This window comes from Schistocerca gregaria, chromosome 9 (genome assembly GCF_023897955.1).
Source record: "Schistocerca gregaria isolate iqSchGreg1 chromosome 9, iqSchGreg1.2, whole genome shotgun sequence".
Classification (NCBI taxonomy): domain Eukaryota; kingdom Metazoa; phylum Arthropoda; class Insecta; order Orthoptera; family Acrididae; genus Schistocerca; species Schistocerca gregaria.
The window spans coordinates 10,124,426-10,148,394 of NC_064928.1; positions in this window are offsets into that span (position 1 = coordinate 10,124,426).

Consider the following 23,969-nt stretch of genomic DNA (forward strand, 5'->3'; position numbering starts at 1 on the left):
TTGTGTTCAATGCCGATGCAATTTCTGTGTTTCATCAACACTCTGAAGGTATACAGATCACAGAATGCCTCCAGATGTGCTTTGGAAACTACTGCTAGTGTTCCAGTGAACGATCACAGCTTAGACAGTTTAAGACACTACTCTCATGGAAAAAGGTCCGCATGGTGCTTAATGTGTTCAATGCCGATTCAAAAATCTGTGTTTCATCAACATTCTGAATGTCCACAGATTACAGAATGCCTCCAGATGTGCTTTGGAAACTACTACTAGTCTTCCAGTGAACGATCAAGGCATAGACAGTTTAAGACATTACTCTTATGGAGAAAAGTCCGCATGGTGCTTATTGTGTTCAATGCCGATTCAATTTCTGTTTTTTATCAACACTCTGAAGGGCCACAGATTACAGAATGCATCCAGATATGCTTCGGTAACTACTACTAGTCTTCCAGGCAACGATCAAAGCGTAGACAGTTTAAGACATTACTCCCATGGAGAAAAGTCCGCATGGTGCTTATTCTTGTCAATGGAGATGCAATTTTCGTGTTTCATCAACACTCTGATGGTTTACAGATTACAGAATGCACCCAGATGTACTTCGGAAGCTACTACAAGTCTTCCAGGGAACGATCAAAGCGTTGACAGTTTAAGAAGTTACTTTCATGGAGAAAAGTCCGCATGGTGATTATTGTGTTCAATGCCGATGCAATTTCTGTGTTTCATCAACACTCTGAAGATCCACAGATTACAGAATGCATCCAGATGTGCTTTCTGAAACTACTACTAGTCTTCCAGGTAACGTTTAAAGCGTAGACAGTTTAAGACATTACTCTCATGCAGAAAAGTCCGCATGGTGCTTATTGTGTTCGATGCCGATTCAATTTCTGTGTTTCATCAACACTCTGATGGTCCGCAGATTACAGAATGCCTCCAGATGTGCTTCGGAAACTACTACTAGTCTTCCAGAGTACGATCAAAGCGTAGACAGTTTAAGACATTACTCCCATGGAGAAAAGTCCGCACGGTGTTTTTTGTGTTCAATGCCGATGCAATTTTTGTGTTTCATCAACACTCTGAAGGTCCACAGATTACAGAATGCCTCCAGATGTGCATCGGAAACGACTACTAATCATCCATTGTACGATAAAAGCGTAGACAGTTTAAGACATTACTCCCATGGAGAAAAGCCCGCATGGTGATTATTGTGTTCACTGCCGATGCAATTTTTGTGTTTCATCAACACTCTGAAGGTCCACAGATTACAGAATGCATCCAGATGTGCTTCGGAAGCTACTACTAGTCTTCCTGGGAACGATCAAAGCGTAGACAGTTTAAGACATTACTCCCATGGAGAAAAGTCCGCATGGTGCATATTGTGTTCAATGCCGATGCAATTTCTGTGTTTCATCAACACTCTGAAGATCCACAGATTACAGAATGCATCCAGATGTGCTTCGGAAACTACTACTAGTCTTCCAGGGAACGTTTAAAGCGTAGACAGTTTAAGACATTACTCTCATGTAGAAAAGTCCGCATGGTGCTTATTGTGGTCGATGCCGATTCAATTTCTGTGTTTCATCAACACTCTGAAGGTCCGCAGATTACAGAGTGCCACCAGATGTGCTTCGGAAACTACTACTAGTCTTCCAGTGTACAATCAAAGCGTAGACAGTTTAAGACATTACTACCATGGAGAAAAGTCCGCATGGTGTTTTTTGTGTTCAATGCCGATGCAATTTTTGTGTTTCATCAACACTCTGAAGGTCCACAGATTACAGAATGCCAACAGATGTGCATCGGAAACTACTACTAATCTTCCAGTGTACGATGAAAGCGTAGACAGTTTAAGACATTACTCCCATAGAGAAAGCTCCGCATGGTGCTTATTGTGGTCAATGCCGATGCAATTTTCGTGTTTCATCAACACTCTGATGGTCCACAGATTACAGAATGCATCCAGATGTACTTCGGAAACTTCTACTAGTCTTCCAGGGAACGATCAAAACGTAGACAGTTTAAGACATTACTCTCATGGAGAAAAGTCCGCATGCTGAATATTGTGTTCAATGCCGATTCAATTTCTGAATTTCATCAACACTCTGAAGGTCCACAGGTTACAGAACGCCTCCAGATGTGCTTCGGAAACTACCACTAGTCTTACGGTGAACGATCAAAGCGTAAACAGTTTAAGACATTACTCCCATGGAGAAAAGTCCGCATGGTGCTTATTGTGTTCAATGTCGATGCAATTTTTGTGTTTCATCAACACTCTATAGGTCCACAGATTACAGAATGCCTCCAGATGTGCTTCGGAAACTACTACTAGTCTTCCAGTGTACGATCAAAGCGTAGACAGTTTAAGACACTACTCCCATGGAGAAAAGCCCGCATGGTGATTATTGTGTTCAATGCCGATGCAATTTTTGTGTTTCGTCAACACTCTGAAAGTCCACAGATTACAGAATGCATCCAGATGTGCTTCGGAAACTACTACTAGTCTTCCAGGAAACGATCAAAGCGTAGACAGTTTAAGACATTACTCTCATTGAGAAAAGTCCGCATGGTGCTTATTGTGTTCAATTCCGATGCTATTGCTGTGTTTCATCAACACTCTGAAGATCCATAGATTACAGAATGCATCCAGATGTGCTTCGGAAACTACTACTAGTCTTCCAGGGAACGATCAAAACGTAGACAGATTAAGACATTACTCTCAGGGAGAAAAGTTCGCATGGTGCTTATTGTGTTCAATGCCGATTCAATTTCTGTGCTTCATCAACACTCTGAAGGTATACAGATTACAGAATGCCTATAGATGTGCTTCGGAAACTACTGCTAGTCTTCCAGTGAACGATCACAGCTTAGAAAGACATTACTCTCAAGGAGAAAGGTCCGCATGGTGCTTATTGTGTTCAATGCCGACGCAATTTTTCTGTTTCATCAACACTCTGAAGGTCCACAGATTTCAGAATGACTCCAGATGTGCTTCAGAAACTACTACTAGTCTTCCAGGGAACGTTTAAAGAGTAGACAGTTTAAGACTTTACTCTCATGGAGAAAAGTCCGCATAGTGCTTATTGTGGTCAATGCCGATTCAATTTCTTTGTTTCATGAACACTCTGAAGGTCCGCAGATTACAGAATGCCTCCAGATGTGCTTCGGAAACTACTACTAGTCTTCCAGGGAACGTTTAAAGCGTAGACAGTTTAAGACATTACTCTCATGGAGGAAAGTCCGCATGGTGCTTCTTGTGGTCGATGCCGATTCTATTTCTGTGTTTCATCAACACTCTGAAGGTCCGCAGATTACAGAATGCCTCCAGATATGCTTCGGAAACTACTACTAGTCTTATAGTGTACGGTCAAAGCGTAGACAATTTAAGACATTACTCCCATGGAGAAAAGCCCGCATGGTGATTATTGTGTTCAATGCCGATGCAATTTTTGTGTTTCGTCAACACTCTGAAAGTCCACAGATTACAGAATGCATCCAGATGTGCTTCGGAAACTACTACTAGTCTTCCGGTGTACGATCAAAGCGTAGACAGTTTAAAACATTACTCCCATGGAGAAAAGTTCGCATGGTGCTTATTGTGTTCAATGCCGATGCAATTTTTGTGTTTCATCAACACTCAGAAGGTCCACAGGTTACAGAATGCTTCCAGATGTGCTTCGGAAACTACTACTAATCTTTCAGTGTACGATCAAAGCGTAGACAGTTTAAGACATTACTCCCATAGAGAAAGTTCTGCATGGTGCATATTGTGTTAAATGCCGATGCAATTTTTGTGTTTCATCTACACTCTGAAGGTCCACAGATTACAGAATGCATACAGATGTGCTTCGGAAACTACTACTAGTCTTCCAGTGTACGATCAAAGAGTAGACAGTTTAAGACATTACACCCATGGAGGAAAGTCCGCATGGTGCTTATTTTGTTCAATGCCGATGGAATTTTTGTGTTTCATCAACACTCTGATGGTTTACAGATTTCAGAATGCATCCAGATGTACTTCGAAAACTTCTACTAGTCTTCCAGGGATCGATCAAAACGTAGACAGTTTAAGACATTACTCTCATGGAGAAAAGTCCGCATGGTGATTATTGTGTTCAATGCCGATTCAATTTCTGCGTTTCATCAACACTCTGAAGGTCCACAGATTACAGAATGCCTCCAGATGTGCTTCGGAAACTACCACTAGTCTTCCAGTGTACGATCAAAGCGTAGACAGTTTAAGACATTACTCCCATGGAGAAAAGTCCGCATGGTGATTATTGTGTTCAATGCCGATGCAATTTTTGTGTCTCATCAACACTCTGAAGGTCCACAGATTACAGAATGCATCCAGATGTTCTACGGAAGCTACTACTAGTCTTCCAGGGAACGATCAAAGCGTAGACAGTTTAAGACATTACTCTCATGGGGAAAAGTCCGCATGGTGCATATTGTGTTCAATGCCGATGCAATTTCTGTGTTTCATCAACACTCTGAAGATCCACAGATTACAGAATGCATCCAGATGTGCTTCGGAAACTACTACTAGTCTTCCAGGGAACGTTTAAAGCGTAGACAGTTTAAGACATTACTCTCATGGAGGAAAGTCCGCATGGTGCTTCTTGTGGTCGATGCCGATTCTATTTCTGTGTTTCATCAACACTCTGAAGGTCCGCAGATTACAGAATGCCTCCAGATATGCTTCGGAAACTACTACTAGTCTTATAGTGTACGGTCAAAGCGTAGACAATTTAAGACATTACTCCCATGGAGAAAAGTCCGCATGGTGTTTTTTGTGTTCAATGCCGATGCAATTTTTGTGTTTCATCAACACTCTGAAGGTCCACAGATTACAGAATGCCTCCAGATGTGCTTCGGAAACTACTACTAGTCTTCCAGGGAACGTTTAAAGAGTAGACAGTTTAAGACTTTACTCTCATGGAGAAAAGTCCGCATAGTGCTTATTGTGGTCAATGCCGATTCAATTTCTTTGTTTCATGAACACTCTGAAGGTCCGCAGATTAGAGAATGCCTCCAGATGTGCTTTGGAAACTACTACTAGTCTTCCAGGGAACGATCAAAGCGTAGACAGTTTAAGACATTACTCCCATGGAGAAAAGTCCGTATGGTGCTTATTGTGGTCAATGCAGATGCAATTTTCTTGTTTCATCAACACTCTGATGGTCCACAGATTACAGAATGCCTCCAGATGTGCTTCGGAAACTACCACTAGTCTTACAGTGAACGATCAAAGCGTAGACAGTTTAAGACATTACTCCCATGGAAAAAAGTCCGCATGGTGCTTATTGTGTTCAATGCCGATACAATTTTTGTGTTTCATCAACACTCTGGAGGTCCACAGATTACAGAATGCCTCCAGATGTGCTTCGGAAACTACTACTAGTCTTCCAGTGTACGATCAAAGCGTAGACAGTTTAAAACATTACTCCCATGGAGAAAAGCCCGCATGGTCATTATTGTGTTCAATGCCGATGCAATTTTTGTGTTTCATCAACACTCTGAAGGTCCACAGATTACAGAATGCATCCAGATGTGCTTCGGAAACTACTACTAGTCATCCAGGGAACGTTTAAAGCGTAGACAGTTTAAGACATTACTCTCATGGAGAGAAGTCCGCATGGAGCTTATTGTGTTCGATGCCGATTCAATTTCTGTGTTTCATCAACACTCTGAAGTTCCGCAGATTACAGAATGCCTCCAGATGTGCTTCGGAAACTGCTACTAGTCTTCCAGTGTACGATCAGAGCGTAGACAGTTTAAGACATAACTCCCATGGAGAAAAACCGCATGGTGTTTTTTGTGTTCAATGCCGATGCAATTTTTGTGTTTCATCAACACTCTGAAGGTCCACAGATTTCAGAATGACTCCAGATGTGCTTCGGAAACTACTACTATTCTTCCAGGGAACGATCAAATCGTAGACAGTTTAAGACATTACTCCCATGGAGAAAAGTCCGCATGGTGCTTATTGTGATCAATGACGATGCAATTTCTGTGTTTCATCAACACTCTGAAGGTCCACAGATTAGACAATGCATCCAGATGTGCTTCAGAAACTACTACTAGTCTTCCGGTGTACGATCAAAGCGTAGACAGTTTAAGACATTACTCCCATGTAGAAAAGTTCGCATGGTGCTTATTGTGTTCAATGCCGATGCAATTTTTGTGTTTCATCAACACTCTGAAGGTCCACAGGTTACAGAATGCTTCCAGATGTGCTTCGGAAACTACTACTAGTCTTCCAGTGTACGATCAAAGCGTAGACAGTTTAAGACATTACTCCCATGGAGAAAAGCCCGCATGGTCATTATTGTGTTCAATGCCGATGTAATTTTTGTGTTTCATCAACACTCTGAAGGTCCACAGATTACAGAATGCATCCAGATGTGCTTCGGAAACTACTACTAGTCATCCAGGGAACGTTTAAAGCGTAGACAGTTTAAGACATTACTCTCATGGAGAAAAGTCCGCATGGAGCTTATTGTGTTCGATGCCGATTCAATTTCTGTGTTTCATCAACACTCTGAAGTTTCGCAGATTACAGAATGCTTCCAGATGTGCTTCGGAAACTACTACTAATCTTTCAGTGTACGATCAAAGCGTAGACAGTTTAAGACGTTACTCCCATAGAGAAAGTTCTGCATGGTGCTTATTGTGTTAAATGCCGATGCAATTTTTGTGTTTTATCTACACTCTGAAGGTCCACAGATTTCAGAAAGCATCCAGATATGCTTCGGAAACTACTACTAGACTTCCAGGGAACAATCAAAGCGTAGACATTTTAAGACATTACTCCCATGGAGAAAAGTCCGCATGGTGCTTATTGTGGTCAATGGAGATACAATTTTCGTATTTCATCAACACTCTGATGGTTTACAGATTACAGAATGCATCCAGATGTACTTCGAAAACTTCTACTAGTCTTCCAGGAAACGATCAATACGTAGACAGTTTAAGACATTACTCTCATGGAGAAAAGTCCGCATGGTGATTATTGTGTTCAATGCCGATTCAATTTCTGCGTTTCATCAACACTCTGAAGGTCCACAGATTACAGAATGCCTCCAGATGTGCTTCGGAAACTACCACTAGTCTTCCAGTGTACGATCAAAGCGTAGACAGTTTAAGACATTACTCCCATGGAGAAAAGTCCGCATGGTGATTATTGTGTTCAATGCCGATGCAATTTTTGTGTTTCATCAACACTCTGAAGGTCCACAGATTACAGAATGCATCCAGATGTGCTTCGGAAGCTACTACTAGTCTTCCAGGGAACGATCAAAGCGTAGACAGTTTAAGACATTACTCTCATGGGGAAAAGTTCGCATGGTGCATATTGCGTTCAATGCCAATGCAATTTCTGTGTTTCATCAACACTCTGAAGATCCACAGATTACAGAATGCCTCCAGATGTGCTTCGGAAACTACTACTAGTCTTCCAGGGAACGTTTAAAGCGTAGACAGTTTAAGACATTCCTCTCATGGAGAAAAGTCCGCATGGTGCTTATTGTGGTCAATGCGAATTCAATTTCTGTGTTTCATGAACACACTGAAGGCCCGCAGATTACAGAATGCCTCCAGATGTGCTTCGGAAACTACTATTAGTCTTCCAGGGAACGATCAAAGCGTAGACAGTTTAAGACATTACTCCCATGGAGAAAAGTCCTCATGGTGCTTATTGTGGTCAATGCAGATGCAATTTTCGTGTTTCATCAACACTCTGATGGTCCACAAATTACAGAATGCATCCAGATGTACTTCGGAAACTTCTACTAGTTTTCCAGGGAACGATCAAAACGTAGACAGTTTAAGTTATTACTCTCATGGAGAAAAGTCGGCATGCTGATTATTGTGTTCAATGCCGATTCAATTTCTGCGTTTCATCAACACTCTGAAGGTCCACAGGTGACAGAATGCCTCCAGATGTGCTTCGGAAACTACCACTAGTCTTACAGTGAACGATCAAAGCGTAGACAGTTTAAGACATTACTCCCATGGAGAAAAGTCCGCATGGTGCTTATTGTGTTCAATGCCGATGCAATTTTTGTGTTTCATCAACACTCTGGAGGTCCACAGATTACAGAATGCCTCCAGATGTGCTTCGGAAACTACTACTAGTCTTCCAGTGTACGATCAAAGCGTAGACAGTTTAAGACATTACTCCCATGGAGAAAAGCACGCATGGTCATTATTGTGTTCAATGCCGATGCAATTTTTTGTTTCATCAACACTCTGAAGGTCCACAGATTACAGAATGCATCCATATGTGCTTCGGAAACTACTACTAGTCATCCAGGGAACGTTTAAAGCGTAGATAGTTTAAGACATTACCCTCATGGAGAAAAGTCCGCATGGAGCTTATTGTGTTCGATGCCGATTCAATTTCTGTGTTTCATCAACCCTCTGAAGGTCCGCAGATTACAGAATGCCTCCAGATGTGCTTCGGAAACTACTAGTAGTCTTCCAGTGTACGATCAAAGCGTAGACAGTTTAAGTCATAACTCCCATGGAGAAAAGTCCGCATGGTGTTTTTTGTGTTCAATGCCGATGCAATTTTTGTGTTTCATCAACACTCTGAAGGTCCACAGATTACAGAATGCCTCCAGATGTGCATCGGAAACTACTACTAGTCTTCCAGTGAACGATCAAAGCGTAGACAGTTTAAGACATTACACTCATGGAGAAAAGTCCGCATGGTGCTTATTGTGTTCAATGCCGATGCAATTTTTGTGTTTCATCAACACTCTGAAGGTCCACCGATTACAGAATGCATCCAGATGTGCTTCGGAAACTACTACTAGTCTTCCAGGAAACGATCAAAGCGTAGACAGTTTAAGACATTACTCTCATGGAGAAAAGTCCGCATGGTGCTTATTGTGGTCAATTCCGATGCTATTGCTGTGTTTCATCAACACTCTGAAGATCCATAGATTACAGAATGCATCCAGATGTGCTTCGGAAACTACTACTAGTCTTCCAGGGAACGATCAAAGCGTAGACAGATTAAGACATTACTCTCAGGGAGAAAAGTTCGCATGGTGCTTATTGTGTTCAATGCCGATTCAATTTCTGTGCTTCATCAACACTCTGAAGGTATACAGATTACAGAATGCCTATAGATGTGCTTCGGAAACTACTGCTAGTCTTCTAGTGAACGATCACAGCTTAGAGAGTTTAAGACATTACTCTCAAGGAGAAAGGTCCGCATGGTGCTTATTGTGTTCAATGCCGACGCAATTTTTGTGTTTCATCAACACTCTGAAGGTCCACAGATTTCAGAATGACTCCAGATGTGCTTCGGAAACTACTACTATTCTTCCAGGGAACGATCAATGCGTAGACAGTTTAAGACATTACTCCCATGGAGAAAAGTCCGCATGGTGCTTATTGTGATCAATGACGATGCAATTTCTGTGTTTCATCAACACTCTGAAGGTCCACAGATTACACAATGCATCCAGATGTGCTTCAGAAACTACTACTAGTCTTCCTGTGTACGATCAAAGCGTAGACAGTTTAAGACATTACTCCCATGGAGAAAAGTTCGCATGGTGCTTATTGTCTTCAATGCCGATGCAATTTTTGTGTTTCATCAACACTCAGAAGGTCCACAAGTTACAGATTGCTTCCAGATGTGCTTCGGAAACTACTACTAATCTTCCAGTGTACGATCAAAGAGTAGACAGTTTAAGACATTACACCCATGGAGGAAAGTCCGCATGGTGCTTATTTTGTTCAATGCCGATGGAATTTTTGTGTTTCATCAACACTCTGAAGGTCCACAGATTTCAGAAGGCATCCAGATATGCTTCGGAAACTACTACTAGACTTCCAGGGAACAATCAAAGCGTAGACAGTTTAAGACATTACTCCCATGGAGAAAAGTCCGCATGGTGCTTATTTTGGTCAATGGAGATGCCATTTTCGTGTTTCATCAACACTCTGATGGTTTACAGATTTCAGAATGCATCCAGATGTACTTCGAAAACTTCTACTAGTCTTCCAGGGAACGATCAAAACGTAGACAGTTTAAGACATTACTCTCATGGAGAAAAGTCCGCATGGTGATTATTGTGTTCAATGCCGATTCAATTTCTGCGTTTCATCAACACTCTGAAGGTCCACAGATTACAGAATGCCTCCAGATGTGCTTCGGAAACTACCACTAGTCTTCCAGTGTACGATCAAAGCGTAGACAGTTTAAGACATTACCCCCATGGAGAAAAGTCCGCATGGTGATTACTGTGTTCAATGCCGATGCAATTTTTGTGTTTCATCAACACTCTGAAGGTCCACAGATTACAGAATGCATCCAGATGTTCTTCGGAAGCTATTACTAGTCTTCCAGGGAACGTTTAAAGCGTAGACAGTTTAAGACATTACTCTCATGGAGGAAAGTCCGCATGGTAGTTATTGTGGTCGATGCCGATTCTATTTCTGTGTTTCATCAACACTCTGAAGGTCCGCAGATTACAGAATGCCTCTAGATATGCTTCGGAAACTACTACTAGTCTTCCAGTGTACGGTCAAAGCGTAGACAATTTAAGACATTACTCCCATGGAGAAAAGTCCGCATGGTGTTTTTTGTGTTCAATGCCGATGCAATTTTTGTGTTTCATCAACACTCTGAAGGTCCACAGATTACAGAATGCCTCCAGATGTGCTTCGGAAACTACTACTAGTCTTCCAGGGAACGTTTAAAGCGTAGACAGTTTAAGACTTTACTCTCATGGAGAAAAGTCCGCATGGTGCTTATTGTGGTCAATGCCGATTCAATTTCTGTGTTTCATGAACACTCTGAAGGTCCGCAGATTACAGAATGCCTCCAGATGTGTTTCGGAAACTACTACTAGTTTTCCAGTGAACGATCAAAGCGTAGACAGTTTAAGACATTACTCCCACGAAGAAAAGTCCGCATGGTGCTTATTGTGGTCAATGCAGATGCAATTTTCGTGTTTCATCAACACTCTGATGGTCCACAGATTACAGAATGCATCCAGATGTACTTCGGAAACTTCTACTAGTCTTCCAGGGAACAATCCAAACGTAGACAGTTTAAGTTATTACTCTCATGGAGAATAGTCCGCATGCTGATTATTGTGTTCAATGCCGATTCAATTTCTTCGTTTCATCAACACTCTGAAGGTCCACAGGTTACAGAATGCCTCCAGATGTGCTTCGGAAACTACCACTAGCCTTACAGTGAACGATCAAAGCGTAGACAGTTTAAGACATTACTCCCATGGAGAAAAGTCCGCATGGTGCTTATTGTGTTCAATGCCGATACAATTTTTGTGTTTCATCAACACTCTGGAGGTCCACAGATTACAGAATGCCTCCAGATGTGCTTCGGAAACAACTACTAGTCTTCCAGTGTACGATCAAAGCGTAGACAGTTTAAAACATTACTCCCATGGAGAAAAGCCCGCATAGTCATTATTGTGTTCAATGCCGATGCAATTTTTGTGTTTCATCAACACTCTGAAGGTCCACAGATTACAGAATGCATCCATATGTGCTTCGGAAACTACTACTATTCATCCAGGGAACGTTTAAAGCGTAGACAGTTTAAGACATTACTCTCATGGAGATAAGTCCGCATGCAGCTTATTGTGTTCGATGCCGATTCAATTTCTGTGTTTCATCAACACTCTGAAGTTCCGCAGATTACAGAATGCCTCCAGATGTGCTTCGGAAACTTCTACTAGTCTTCCAGTGTACGATCAGAGCGTAGACAGTTTAAGACATAACTCCCATGGAGAAAAGTCCGCATGGTGTTTTTTGTGTTCAATGCCGATGCAATTTTTGTGTTTCATCAACACTCTGAAGGTCCACAGATTTTAGAATGACTCCAGATGTGCTTCGGAAAATCTACTATTCTTCCAGGGAACGATCAAAGCGTAGACAGTTTAAGACATTACTCCCATGGAGAAAAGTCCGCATGGTGCTTATTGTGATCAATGACGATGCAATTTCTGTGTTTCATCAACACTCTGAAGGTCCACAGATTACAGAATGCCTCCAGATGTGCTTCGGAAACTGCTACTAGTCTTCCAGTGTACGATCAGAGCGTAGACAGTTTAAGACATAACTCCCATGGAGAAAAGTCCGCATGGTGTTTTTTGTGTTCAATGCCGATGCAATTTTTGTGTTTCATCAACACTCTGAAGGTCCACAGATTACAGAATGCATCCAGATGTGCTTCGGAAACTACTACTAGTCATCCAGGGAACGTTTAAAGCGTAGACAGTTTAAGACATTACTCTCATGGAGAAAAGTCCGCATGGAGCTTATTGTGTTCGATGCCGATTCAATTTCTGTGTTTCATCAACACTCTGAAGTTCCGCAGATTACAGAATGCTTCCAGATGTGCTTCGGAAACTACTACTAATCTTTCAGTGTACGATCAAAGCGTAGACAGTTTAAGACGTTACTCCCATAGAGAAAGTTCTGCATGGTGCTTATTGTGTTAAATGCCGATGTAATTTTTGTGTTTCATCTACACTCTGAAGGTCCACAGATTACAGAATGCATCCAGATATGCTTCGGAAACTACTACTAGACTTCCAGGGAACAATCAAAGCGTAGACAGTTTAAGATATTACTCCCATGGAGAAAAGTCCGCATGGTGCTTATTGTGGTCAATGGAGATGCAATTTTCGTGTTTCATCAACACTCTGATGGTTTACAGATTACAGAATGCATCCAGATTAACTTCGTAAACTTCTACTAGTCTTCCAGTGAACGATCAAAACGTAGACAGTTTAAGACATTAATCGTATGGAGAAAAGTCCGCATGGTGATTATTGTGTTCAATGCCGATTCAATTTCTGCGTTTCATCAACACTCTGAAGGTCCACAGATTACAGAATGCAACCAGATGTGCTTCGGAAACTACCACTACTCTTCCAGTGTACGATCAAAGCGTAGACAGTTTAAGACATTACTCCCATGGAGAAAAGTCCGCATGGTGATTATTGTGTTCAATGCCGATGCAATTTTTGTGTTTCATCAACACTCTGAAGGTCCACAGATTACAGAATGCATCCAGATGTGCTTCGGAAGCTACTACTAGTCTTCCAGGGAACGATCAAAGCGTAGACAGTTTAAGACATTACTCTCATGGGGAAAAGTCCGCATGGTGCATATTGTGTTCAATGCCGATGAAATTTCTGTGTTTCATTAACACTCTGAAGATCCACAGATTACAGAATGCATCCAGATGTGCTTCGGAAACTACTACTAGTCTTCCAGGGAACGTTTAAAGCGTAGACAGTTTAAGACATTACTCTCATGGAGGAAAGTCCGCATGGTGCTTATTGTGGTCGATGCCGATTCTATTTCTGTGTTTCATCAACACTCTGAAGGTCCGCAGATTACAGAATGCCACCAGATATGCTTCGGAAACTACTACTAGTCTTCCAGTGTACGATCAAAGCGTAGACAATTTAAGACATTACTCCCATGGAGAAAAGTCCGCATGGTGTTTTTTGTGTTCAATGCCGATGTAATTTTTGTGTTTCATCAACACTCTGAAGGTCCACAGATTACAGAATGCCTCCAGATGTGCTTCGGAAACTACTACTAGTCTTCCAGGGAACGTTTAAAGCGTAGACAGTTTAAGACATTACTCTCATGGAGAAAAGTCCGCATGGTGCCTATTGTGGTCAATGCGAATTCAATTTCTGTGTTTCATGAACACACTGAAGGCCCGCAGATTACAGAATGCCTCCAGATGTGCTTCGGAAACTACTATTAGTCTTCCAGGGAACGATCAAAGCGTAGACAGTTTAAGACATTACTCCCATGGAGAAAAGTCCGCATGGTGCTTATTGTGGTCAATGCAGATGCAATTTTCGTGTTTCATCAACACTCTGATGGTCCACAAATTACAGAATGCATCCAGATGTACTTCGGAAACTTCTACTAGTTTTCCAGGGAACGATCAAATCGTAGACAGTTTAAGTTATTACTCTCATGGAGAAAAGTCGGCATGCTGACTATTGTGTTCAATGCCGATTCAATTTCTGCGTTTCATCAACACTCTGAAGGTCCACAGGTTACAGAATGCCTCCAGATGTGCTTCGGAAACTACCACTAGTCTTACAGTGAACGATCAAAGCGTAGACAGTTTAAGACATTACTCCCATGGAGAAAAGTCCGCATGGTGCTTATTGTGTTCAATGCCGATGCAATTTTTGTGTTTCATCAACACTCTGGAGGTCCACAGATTACAGAATGCCTCCAGATGTGCTTCGGAAACTACTACTAGTCTTCCAGTGTACGATCAAAGCGTAGACAGTTTAAGACATTACTCCCATGGAGAAAAGCACGCATGGTCATTATTGTGTTCAATGCCGATGCAATTTTTGTGTTTCATCAACACTCTGAAGGTCCACAGATTACAGAATGCATCCAGATGTGCTTCGGAAACTACTACTAGTCATCCAGGGAACGTTTAAAGCGTAGACAGTTTAAGACATTACTCTCATGGAGAAAAGTCCGCATGGAGCTTATTGTGTTCGATGCCGATTCAATTTCTGTGTTTCATCAACACTCTGATGTTCCGCAGATTACAGAATGCTTCCAGATGTGCTTCGGAAACTACTACTAATCTTTCAGTGTACGATCAAAGCGTAGACAGTTTAAGACGTTACTCCCATAGAGAAAGTTCTGCATGGTGCTTATTGTGTTAAATGCCGATGCAATTTTTGTGTTTCATCTACACTCTGAAGGTCCACAGATTACAGAATGCATCCAGATATGCTTCGGAAACTACTACTAGACTTCCAGGGAACAATCAAAGCGTAGACAGTTTAAGATATTACTCCCATGGAGAAAAGTCCGCATGGTGCTTATTGTGGTCAATGGAGATGCAATTTTCGTGTTTCATCAACACTCTGATGGTTTACAGATTACAGAATGCATCCAGATGTGCTTCGAAAACTTCTACTAGTCTTCCAGGGAACGATCAATACGTAGACAGTTTAAGACATTACTCTCATGGAGAAAAGTCCGCATGGTGATTATTGTGTTCAATGCCGATTCAATTTCTGCGTTTCATCAACACTCTGAAGGTCCACAGATTACAGAATGCCTCCAGATGTGCTTCGGAAACTACCACTAGTCTTCCAGTGTACGATCAAAGCGTAGACAGTTTAAGACATTACTCCCATGGAGAAAAGTCCGCATGGTGATTATTGTGTTCAATGCCGATGCAATTTTTGTGTTTCTTCAACAGTCTGAAGGTCCACAGATTACAGAATGCATCCAGATGTGCTTCGGAAGCTACTACTAGTCTTCCAGGGAACGATCAAAGCGTAGACAGTTTAAGACATTACTCTCATGGGGAAAAGTCCGCATGGTGCATATTGCGTTCAATGCCGATGCAATTTCTGTGTTTCATTAACACTCTGAAGATCCACAGATTACAGAATGCATCCAGATGTGCTTCGGAAACTACTACTAGTCTTCCAGGGAACGTTTAAAGCGTAGACAGTTTAAGACATTACTCTCATGGAGGAAAGTCCGCATGGTGCTTATTGTGGTCGATGCCGATTCTATTTCTGTGTTTCATCAACACTCTGAAGGTCCGCAGATTACAGAATGCCTCCAGATATGCTTCGGAAACTACTACTAGTCTTCCAGTGTACGATCAAAGCGTAGACAATTTAAGACATTACTCCCATGGAGAAAAGTCCGCATGGTGTTTTTTGTGTTCAATGCCGATGTAATTTTTGTGTTTCATCAACACTCTGAAGGTCCACAGATTACAGAATGCCTCCAGATGTGCTTCGGAAACTACTACTAGTCTTCCAGGGAACGTTTACAGCGTAGACAGTTTAAGACATTACTCCCATGGAGAAAAGTCCGCATGGTGCTTATTGTGTTCAATGCCGATGCAATTTTTGTGTTTCATCAACACTCTGGAGGTCCACAGATTACAGAATGCCTCCAGATGTGCTTCGGAAACTACTACTAGTCTTCCAGTGTACGATCAAAGCGTAGACAGTTTAAGACATTACTCCCATGGAGAAAAGCACGCATGGTCATTATTGTGTTCAATGCCGATGCAATTTTTGTGTTTCATCAACACTCTGAAGGTCCACAGATTACAGAATGCATCCAGATGTGCTTCGGAAACTACTACTGGTCATCCAGGGAACGTTTAAAGCGTAGACAGTTTAAGACATTACTCTCATGGAGAAAAGTCCGCATGGAGCTTATTGTGTTCGATGCCGATTCAATTTCTGTGTTTCATCAACAGATTACATCCGCAGATTACAGAATGCTTCCAGATGTGCTTCGGAAACTACTACTAGTCTTCCAGTGTACGATCAAAGCATAGACAGTTTAAGACATAACTCCCATGGAGAAAAGTCCGCATGGTGTTTTTTGTGTTCAATGCCGATGCAATTTTTGTGTTTCATCAACACTCTGAAGGTCCACAGATTTCAGAATGACTCCAGATGTGCTTCGGAAACTACTACTATTCTTCCAGGGAACGATCAAAGCGTAGACAGTTTAAGACATTACTCCCATGGAGAAAAGTTCGCATGGTGCTTATTGTGTTAAATGCCGATGCAATTTTTGTGTTTCATCTACACTCTGAAGGTCCACAGATTACAGAATGCATCCAGATGTGCTTCGGAAACTACCACTAGTCTTCCAGTGTACGATCAAAGCGTAGACAGTTTAAGACATTACTCCCATGGAGGAAAGTCCGCATGGTGCTTATTTTGTTCAATGCCGATGTAATTTTTGTGTTTCATCAACACTCTGAAGTCCACAGATTTCAGAAAGCATCCAGATATGCTTCGGAAACTACTACTAGACTTCCAGGGAACGATCAAAGCGTAGACAGTTTAAGACATTACTCCCATGGAGAAAAGTCAACATGGTGCTTATTGTGGTCAATGGAGATGCAATTTTCGTGTTTCATCAACACTCTGATGGTTTACAGATTACAGAATGCATCCAGATGTACTTCGAAAACTTCTACTAGTCTTCCAGTGAACGGTCACAGCGTAGACAGTTTAAGACATTACTCTCATGGAGAAAAGTCCGCATGGTGATTATTGTGTTCAATGCCGATTCAATTTCTGCGTTTCATCAACACTCTGCAGGTCCACAGATTACAGAATGCCTCCAGATGTGCTTCGGAAACTACCACTAGTCTTCCAGTGTACGATCAAAGCGTAGACAGTTTAAGACATTACTCCCATGGAGAAAAGTCCGCATGGTGCTTATTGTGTTCAATGCCGATGCAATTTTTGTGTTTCATCAACACTCGGAAGGTCCGCAGGTTACAGAATGCTTCCAGATGAGCTTCAGAAACTACTACTAATCTTTCAGTGAACGATCAAAGCGTAGACAGTTTAAGACATTACTCCCATGGAGAAAAGTCCGCATTCTTCTTATTGTGTTCAATGCCGATGCAATTTTTGTGTTTCATCAACACTCTGGAGGTCCACAGATTACAGAATGCCTCCAGATGTGCTTCGGAAACTACTACTAGTCTTCCAATGTACGATCAAAGCGTAGACAGTTTAAGACATTACTCCCATGGAGAAAAGCCCGCATGGTCATTATTGTGTTCAATGCCGATGCAATTTTTGTGTTTCATCAACACTCTGAAGGTCCACAGATTACAGAATGCATCCAGATGTGCTTCGGAAACTACTACTAGTCATCCAGGGAACGTTTAAAGCGTAGACAGTTTAAGACATTACTCTCATGGAGAAAAGTCCGCATGGAGCTTATTGTGTTCGATGCCGATTCAATTTCTGTGTTTCATCAACACCCTGAAGTTCCGCAGATTACAGAATGCTTCCAGATGTGCTTCGGAAACTACTACTAATCTTTCAGTGTACGATCAAAGCGTGGACAGTTTAAGACGTTACTCCCATAGAGAAAGTTCTGCATGGTGCTTATTGTGTTAAATGCCGATGCAATTTTTGTGTTCCATCTACACTCTGAAGGTCCACAGATTACAGAATGCATCCAGATGTGCTTCGGAAACTACTACTAGTCTTCCAGTGTACGATCAAAGAGTAGACAGTTTAAGACATTACACCCATGGAGGAAAGTCCGCATGGTGCTTATTTTGTTCAATGCCGATGTAATTTTTGTGTTTCATCAACACTCTGAAGGTCCACAGATTTCAGAAAGCATCCAGATATGCTTCGTAAACTACTACTAGACTTCCAGGGAACAATCAAAGCGTAGACAGTTTAAGACATTACTCCCATGGAGAAAAGTCCGCATGGTGCTTATTGTGTTCAATTCCGATGCTATTGCTGTGTTTCATCAACACTCTGAAGATCCATAGATTACAGAATGCATCCAGATGTGCTTCGGAAACTACTACTAGTCTTCCAGGGAACGATCAATACGTAGACAGTTTAAGACATTACTCTCATGGAGAAAAGTCCGCATGGTGATTATTGCGTTCAATGCCGATTCAATTTCTGCGTTTCATCAACACTCTGCAGGTCCACAGATTACAGAATGCCTCCAGATGTGCTTCGGAAACTACCACTAGTCTTCCAGTGTACGATCAAAGCGTAGACAGTTTAAGACATTACTCCCATGGAGAAAAGTCCGCATGGTGCTTATTGTGTTCAATGCCGATGCAATTTTTGTGTTTCATCAACACTCGGAAGGTCCGCAGGTTACAGAATGCTTCCAGATGAGCTTCAGAAACTACTACTAATCTTTCAGTGAACGATCAAAGCGTAGACAGTTTAAGACATTACTCCCATGGAGAAAAGTCCGCATTCTTCTTATTGTGTTCAATGCCGATGCAATTTTTGTGTTTCATCAACACTCTGGAGGTCCACAGATTACAGAATGCCTCCAGATGTGCTTCGGAAACTACTACTAGTCTTCCAATGTACGATCAAAGCGTAGACAGTTTAAGACATTACTCCCATGGAGAAAAGCCCGCATGGTCATTATTGTGTTCAATGCCGATGCAATTTTTGTGTTTCATCAACACTCTGAAGGTCCACAGATTACAGAATGCATCCAGATGTGCTTCGGAAACTACTACTAGTCATCCAGGGAACGTTTAAAGCGTAGACAGTTTAAGACATTACTCTCATGGAGAAAAGTCCGCATGGAGCTTATTGTGTTCGATGCCGATTCAATTTCTGTGTTTCATCAACACCCTGAAGTTCCGCAGATTACAGAATGCTTCCAGATGTGCTTCGGAAACTACTACTAATCTTTCAGTGTACGATCAAAGCGTAGACAGTTTAAGACGTTACTCCCATAGAGAAAGTTCTGCATGGTGCTTATTGTGTTAAATGCCGATGCAATTTTTGTGTTCCATCTACACTCTGAAGGTCCACAGATTACAGAATGCATCCAGATGTGCTTCGGAAACTACTACTAGTCTTCCAGTGTACGATCAAAGAGTAGACAGTTTAAGACATTACACCCATGGAGGAAAGTCCGCATGGTGCTTATTTTGTTCAATGCCGATGTAATTTTTGTGTTTCATCAACACTCTGAAGGTCCACAGATTTCAGAAAGCATCCAGATATGCTTCGTAAACTACTACTAGACTTCCAGGGAACAATCAAAGCGTAGACAGTTTAAGACATTACTCCCATGGAGAAAAGTCCGCATGGTGCTTATTGTGTTCAATTCCGATGCTATTGCTGTGTTTCATCAACACTCTGAAGATCCATAGATTACAGAATGCATACAGATGTGCTTCGGAAACTACTACTAGTCTTCCAGGGAACGATCAATACGTAGACAGTTTAAGACATTACTCTCATGGAGAAAAGTCCGCATGGTGATTATTGCGTTCAATGCCGATTAAATTTCTGCGTTTCATCAACACTCTGAAGGTCCACAGATTACAGAATGCCTCCAGATGTGCTTCGTAAACTACCACTAGTCCTCCAGTGTACGATCAAAGCGTAGACTGTTTAAGACATTACTCCCATGGAGAAAAGTCCGCATGGTGCATATTGTGCTCAATGCCGATGCAATTTTTGTGTTTCATCAACACTCTGAAGGTCCACAGATTACAGAATGCATCCAGATGTGCTTCGGAAGCTACTACTAGTCTTCCAGGGAACGATCAAAGCGTAGACAGTTTAAGACATTACTCTCATGGGGAAAAGTCCGCATGGTGCATATTGCGTTCAATGCCGATGTCATTTCTGTGTTTCATCAACACTCTGAAGATCCACAGATTACAGAATGCATCCAGTTGTGCTTCGGAAACTACTACTAGTCTTCCAGGGAACGTTTAAAGCGTAGACAGTTTAAGACACTACTCTCATGGAGGAAAGTCCGCATGGTGCTTATTGTGGTCGATGCCGATTCTATTTCTGTGTTTCATCAACACTCTGAAGGTCCGCAGATTACAGAATGCCTCCAGATATGCTTCGGAAACTACTACTAGTCTTCCAGTGTACGATCAAAGCGTAGACAATTTAAGACATTACTCCCATGGAGAAAAGTCCGCATGGTGTTTTTTGTGTTCAATGCCGATGTAATTTTTGTGTTTCATCAACACTCTGAAGGTCCACAGATTACAGAATGCCTCCAGATGTGCTTCGGAAACTACTACTAGTCTTCCAGTGTACGATCAAAGCGTAGACAGTTTAAGACATTACTCTCATGGAGAAAAGTCCGCATGGTGCTAATTGTGGTCAATGCGAATTCAATTTCTGTGTTTCATGAACACACTGAAGGCCCGCAGATTACAGAATGCCTCCAGATGTGCTTCGGAAACTACTATTAGTCTTCCAGGGAACGATAAAAGCGTAGACAGTTTAAGACATTACTCCCATGGAGAAAAGTCCGCATGGTGCTTATTGTGGTCAATGCAGATGCAATTTTCGTGTTTCATCAACACTCTGATGGTCCACAAATTACAGAATGCATCCAGATGTACTTCGAAAACTTCTACTAGTCTTCCAGTGAACGGTCACAGCGTAGACAGTTTAAGACATTACTCTCATGGAGAAAAGTCCGCATGGTGATTATTGTGTTCAATGCCGATTCAATTTCTGCGTTTCATCAACACTCTGAAGGTCCACAGATTACAGAATGCCTCCAGATGTGCTTCGGAAACTACCACTAGTCTTCCAGTGTACGATCAAAGCGTAGACAGTTTAAGACATTACTCCCATGGAGAAAAGTCCGCATGGTGCTTATTGTGTTCAATGCCGATGCAATTTTTGTGTTTCATCAACACTGGGAAGGTCCGCAGGTTACAGAATGCTTCCAGATGAGCTTCAGAAACTACTACTAATCTTTCAGTGAACGATCAAAGCGTAGACAGTTTAAGACATTACTCCCATGGAGAAAAGTCCGCATTCATCTTATTGTGTTCAATGCCGATGCAATTTTTGTGTTTCATCAACACTCTGGAGGTCCACAGATTACAGAATGCCTCCAGATGTGCTTCGGAAACTACTACTAGTCTTCCAGTGTACGATCAAAGCGTAGACAGTTTAAGACATTACTCCCATGGAGAAAAGCCCGCATGGTCATTATTGTGTTCAATGCCGATGCAATTTTTGTGTTTCATCAACACTCTGAAGGTCCACAGATTACAGAATGCATCCAGATGTGCTTCGGAAACTACTACTAGTCATCCAGGGAACGTTTAAAGCGTAGACAGTTTAAGACATTACTCTCATGGAGAAAAGTCCGCATGGAGCTTATTGTGTTCGATGCCGATTCAATTTCTGTGTTTCATCAACACTCTGAAGTTCCGCAGATTACAGAATGCTTCCAGATGTGCTTCGGAAACTACTACTAATCTTTCAGTGTACGATCAAAGCGTAGACAGTTTAAGACGTTACTCCCATAGAGAAAGTTCTGCATGGTGCTTATTGTGTTAAATGCCGATGCAATTTTTGTGTTCCATCTACACTCTGAAGGTCCACAGATTACAGAATGCATCCAGATGTGCTTCGGAAACTACTACTAGTCTTCCAGTGTACGATCAAAGAGTAGACAGTTTAAGACATTACACCCACGGAGGAAAGTCCGCATGGTGCTTATTTTGTTCAATGCCGATGTAATTTTTGTGTTTCATCAACACTCTGAAGGTCCACAGATTTCAGAAAGCATCCAGATATGCTTCGTAAACTACTACTAGACTTCCAGGGAACAATCAAAGCGTAGACAGTTTAAGACATTACTCCCATGGAGAAAAGTCCGCATGGTGCTTATTGTGTTCAATTCCGATGCTATTGCTGTGTTTCATCAACACTCTGAAGATCCATAGATTACAGAATGCATCCAGATGTGCTTCGGAAACTACTACTAGTCTTCCAGGGAACGATCAATACGTAGACAGTTTAAGACATTACTCCCATGGAGAAAAGTCCGCATGGTGCTTATTGTGGTCAATGCAGATGCAATTTTCGTGTTTCATCAACACTCTGATGGTCCACAAATTACAGAATGCATCCAGATGTACTTCGGAAACTTCTACTAGTTTTCCAGGGAACGATCAAAACGTAGACAGTTTAAGTTATTACTCTCATGGAGAAAAGTCGGCATGCTGATTATTGTGTTCAATGCCGATTCAATTTCTGCGTTTCATCAACACTCTGAAGGTCCACAGGTTACAGAATGCCTCCAGATGTGCTTCGGAAACTACCACTAGTCTTACAGTGAACGATCAAAGCGTGGACAATTTAAGACATTACTCCCATGGAGAAAAGTTCGCATGGTGCTTATTGTGTTCAATGCCGATGCAATTATTGTGTTTCATCAACACTCAGAAGGTCCACAGGTTACAGAATGCTTCCAGATGTGCTTCGGAAACTACTACTAATCTTTCAGTGTACGATCAAAGCGTAGACAGTTTAAGACATTACTCCCATAGAGAAAGTTTTGCATGGTGCTAATTGTGTTAAATGCCGATGCAATTTTTGTGTTTCATCTACACTCTGAAGGTCCACAGATTACAGAATGCATCCAGATGTGCTTCGGAAACTACTACTAGTCTTCCAGTGAAAGTTCAAAGAGTAGACAGTTTAAGACATTACTCCCATGGAGGAAAGTCCGCATGGTGCTTATTTTGTTCAATGCCGATGTAATTTTTGTGTTTCATCAACACTCTGAAGTCCACAGATTTCAGAAAGCATCCAGATATGCTTCGGAAACTACTACTAGACTTCCAGGGAACGATCAAAGCGTAGACAGTTTAAGACATTACTCCCATGGAGAAAAGTCCGCATGGTGCTTATTGTGGTCAATGGAGATGCAATTTTCGTGTTTCATCAACACTCTGATGGTTTACAGATTACAGAATGCATCCAGATTAACTTCGAAAACTTCTACTAGTCTTCCAGTGAACGATCAAAACGTAGACAGTTTAAGACATTACTCCCATGGAGAAAAGTCCGCATGGTTCTTATTGTGTTCAATGCCGATGCAATTTTTGTGTTTCATCAAAACTCTGAAGGTCCACAGATTACAGAATGCCTGTAGATGTGCTTCGGAAACTACCACTAGACTTCCAGTGTACGATCAAAGCGTAGACAGATAAGACATTACTCTCATGGAGAAAAGTCCGCATGGAGCATATTGTGTTCGATGCCGATTCAATTTCTGTGTTTCATCAACACTCTGAAGTTCCGCAGATTACAGAATGCTTCCAGATGTGCTTCGGAAACTACTACTAATCTTTCAGTGTACGATCAAAGCGTAGACAGTTTAAGACCTTACTCCCATAGAGAAAGTTCTGCATGGTGCTTATTGTGTTAAATGCCGATGCAATTTTTGTGTTCCATCTACACTCTGAAGGTCCACAGATTACAGAATGCATCCAGATGTGCTTCGGAAACTACTATTAGTCTTCCAGGGAACGATCAAAGCGTAGACAGTTTAAGACATTACTCCCATGGAGAAAAGTCCGCATGGTGCTTATTGTGGTCAATGCAGATGCAATTTTCGTGTTTCATCAACAC